We start from the raw sequence: 4,502 nt of genomic DNA on the forward strand, positions 1-4,502 counted from the left end.
GCGCCTCCCCTTACAGAGCGCATGTAATAATGTTATATCAAATCACCAGAGCCAGCCACTGTTGGCTGCGCCTGACTCACGAGTACCCCTGCCTCGTCCTCCAGTGCGCCTCTGCGCATGGAAGAGCTGTTCGCGTTTCAGCAGGTTGTAGACTTGTTCATCAGGAGCAAATTGCACCTTAGTGTCTAGTCCTGAAACTCTGAAAACTGGACCGCAGACTGGAAGCATTTTTTCACAGCGCGAATGGAAAAAAAGGACTCGCAAATTTGTCCGCCGAGTCTAGTTGTGTAGTCGCGCTGTTGTAGGGTAATGGAGTGATCACTCGACTGTTCATGGGAAAACGGTACCGGGAGCTCCGATCTGCAACAAAACATGATATTGATAACAAGAAAGCACCCTGTGATTTCAGATTAAAGTGTTAGTTATCCCAAATAAAAGCGAGAATTGAAGAATTTGGGATTTTCATGTGCTTTTATTTAGTGTGCGTACGCGCAAAATAGATTTTGCCCTTATGATCTCCACGTAGTAGGGAGCAGAAGTGGAATAAATCACTTTGGAAGATATATACAGCAGCTTATGCAAACGGCATGGTTTTCAAGTGTTTGGTCATAAGTTTTGTGATTGATATGCGCATGAACACAAAATAAACAATGACATTATGTACTAATGGGTTTATAATTCCGTCGTCTGATCTATGTATCGTATTGTTGTGGAGCACCCAGTAACAATTTATCAAGATGAAAGACACTCTGGCTACCTCTTATCATGGGCTGGTACTCAGCATAAAGTTGTTTAGTTCACAGGATGAAGCCTAATAAACGTTCAGGTAAGACAATGTACACCATTGAAGCTACAGGCTGAAGGCATCAAAGCTGACGCCTTTTTAACAGCTCCTTCTCTTCTCGCATCCCAATTACACATACATATGCGCATTTAAAAACTAACAGGACAAACACTGGAACGCTGCTGATAACGGTCATTAATGAAGACAATTGATTGTAATGGAGTCGATGAAAAGACTTCAATTCTTTCATATACATCACCCTATTCTTTACGCGCACAAAAAAAAACGAGTAAAAGAAGAAAATGTGTTGCCGAAGGGGAATAAATATAACTGGCTACGACACGCTCAGAGGAAGTAACTTGCTCTTTCAACGCTGGGGTTTCGAAAGGCGTTTCAAACGTTGTTCCAGCAAAGACTTAATTGCCCATTCAAGGTCATATGATGCGTCAGGGTCTTCCAGGGTGGTCTCTGTTCAGTCGAATGAACACAAATGTAGAATCCGTCAAAAGACAATGTGGTGAAACAGCGGACAGACGCTGTGCGATTAAAGAAGAGGACTTTTATTAATACCGAGAGACCGAAAACCTTATAGAGTATTTCTTTGACCATTGATTCCATTAGATTTAACTGTTTGATAAAGCATCATGTGTTTGCAAGACAAAAGCCCATTTTAGGATTCTACATGTCTTTATTATCCAGAGGATAAACTTGCTGTCCTTTTAAAACCTCGGTTAGAATCTAATAAACACGTTGAGTTGTTTTCTGGAGGGGTTTAGTCCATATGACGCATCCTCCCAACAACAGTGTGGTCAGGCACGGGTCTCACACCGGACAGGGGAGAGTGGTCAAAAGACTGAGTCTCACAGTGTGGGAAAGGGCATTATTCTCCTTAAAAAGACACTCCGAAATGAATTCAATGAAGTTATAGCGGGTGTGTGTTTCATTTCATTCGCTTATCATACAGTAGCACGTTTCTACCAGGCACGCCACGCAGAATGTACCCAACAGCGCACGTACAACGACCTCCACCCACGTGCTCTCACTCTGCTTCTTTTGTAACACTCGATGTCTCAGGGTTCACAATTCAAAAGACACCCCCTGACACCTACTGAGGTTCTGCCCTCAACCACTTATCGGGGTAGAAAACGGCTGCATCTGCCAAGTTCACATTTGGGCGCATTCAGTTATACATGCTATTAAGAGCATGTTTACTGGCAACTACGGTTTGTGTACCTAACAACATAAACCCCAATAAAGTGTTTTATAGACACTTATGCAATAAAGCCCGGTCATAAAGGCATGGCTAAGAGGACATATTTCTGAGTAATGTAGCGACTCCTGTTTCCCCAGGCCACGCAAAACTAAAATGAGAAAAAAAAAATCCCCTTAAATTCCTTAGCGAACTGTACATTGCTAGGGGTTGTAGCAGTTTTACAGCTGCAGTTTAAGTAGAAATACATTATTTGGTCACATAGGCATAACAATCCACAGTCTCTCCTCTGTTTCAGCAAGTATTTTACACATAAACAAACATGAACAACATAAGTTGCAAAACACGAATATTTTGGCTTTTTATATTAGGTTTGCATGATGACTGTTTTATAATAATGTGTTTGGTAATTGAAATGTACAGTAGCTCATCCAGTATGTCTGAATAGAATGTCAGAGGATGAAGAAGAGTCGATGAAACAGCGATAAAATATCTATCCAGCAAACAGTGGACATACAGATACAGTATATTAATAGTACAACATGATATACACCACACTGTGGATCTAACGTTTCTGTCCGTACTGTAGTCAGGAATGCTGATAGTTAATGCCTCAGATTACTGTAAAAGCAACTCAGGATTTTGGTTTGGTCACTCTCTACCCTGGTGAAATACATCACAGCTGGTTTTTATAAGAGTATTTATATAGTGTTTTTTTTTTACAACTCTCTGGTTAGGTCTAACTTGCATAATTGGTTTTAATATTTCCTCTCCAGGTAACCAGGTAAATCCACATGTTCTTTATTGTACAGGCATGCAACTCAGTACTGACTGTCATTTAAACAGATTTCTGTGCCTCCGGTACTGCTTTCACGATTTTATATGAAGTGATCTGGCAAATACTCACCAGGGTATGGTGTTCAATGATCAAGTCTTGCACGTATGGAGGCCTTGTTTATTACGCAGCCTAATCGCTGTGTCGTGATACACGAGTCTCAATTTAAAAAACACGATGCATGCAAATTGGCTAATATTGATTAGTTATGTCACTGCAGAGAAGTTCACAGATATGTACACTTTGCAATTATCCCTGCTGTGAGATCGGCACAGGGGGTTTACTCTCAGAACCACAGTAAACCTGCCACAGATGACAAAATTAGGAGCTGTATGAGGATTTGCCTTGCAGGTACAGTACCTACTGCATTTCCTTGTCTAAGCTAAGAGAGAGGGCTCAGGGAACGACAATGGGGTAATCACAAATCACTGATGGCATCTTCCTGTATTTTATCCAAGCTTTGTTTATGGAGAATTTTCAAACTATATAAGTAGGATTGGGGTGGCGTAGTGGCGCAGTGGTTAACAATGCTGCCTTGCATTGCTGGGGCTGTGGGCTCAGAACCTGGGGAGCTGTCTGCATGGAGTTTGGCTTCCTTCAAGAAATGACTGGATGGGAAACCCGGCTCAAGAAGCTACCAAATGGGCCAGTAGTCATCTCTTGTTTGTCACTATTCTTATGAAATTACTTCCCGTTTCTTAATGAGTCGGCTCTTAGCTTGCTCCAGGATTTACAGTCTCAGTTCAAACTACCTGCGTCTTTCTTTTTCTGCTTCTCTGTCCCCCGAGGACGTGGTCGTCTACACATTCAACGCATAACAAGGAAAACAAGGGATGAGGGCTGACTTCATACCGACATGAGGCAGCTGTTATTGTTTGGAATAGGGGTTGGACTGTTACACATGAAGAATCTTTCTGGGACATTATAAACCTTGGAGTCATTCGTATAGAGCTCTCCATTGCTTGGGTCCACGGTGCTGTTTTCAGGGAGCTCTGCTGCTGAGGCCAATTGTTATTAACGCAGAACTTACTCCTGCATACCGGTCTGACTTAATTTAAGGGCCCTTTTGATAGGAAACTAGGGGAAACCACTAATGGTGTAAAGGGCAGTTTGGGGGGAGGGCAATATTTTATTGTATTATTCTTATTTAGTCATGATTTAAAAAAAAATATGAATAACGATTAATTCTGCTCAAGTTTTAATACGCCAAATCATTACTGAATGATGGTGCCAGTTGAATATTATTATCCTGTTATGTTTCTTTATTTAGAAAAAGTAACTTTTTAGTGTTTAAAAAGAACACTAAATTCATTGGTAAGCAGGGGTTGTAAATGTTAGTCTTCTTAAAGCTAGCATGGCACACACGCAAGTCAATGAATGTGCATATACACCACACTGTTTTATTAATAATGATGGCTTTCCCCTTTCCATTTTTCAAGCTTTCTGTCCCTCTGTTCTCCCAGATGGTGCAGCCCGTTTTGCCAGGGGGCATCATTATTTTATACTGGAAAGATTTCAGTCTTATGTTGACACCTTTTATTCCCTTCTGCAATGTCAGCAAACCGGGAGCTGGGGGTTATTTTTGCTTCTCTCATGTCTAATTTAAGAGTTGTTAGTTTAAGGGCTCATAACGCAATTACAGTTGGAACTCTTGTTGATGATAAGTTTGGACA

Source organism: Lepisosteus oculatus, chromosome 19 (assembly GCF_040954835.1).
Source record: "Lepisosteus oculatus isolate fLepOcu1 chromosome 19, fLepOcu1.hap2, whole genome shotgun sequence".
Classification (NCBI taxonomy): domain Eukaryota; kingdom Metazoa; phylum Chordata; class Actinopteri; order Semionotiformes; family Lepisosteidae; genus Lepisosteus; species Lepisosteus oculatus.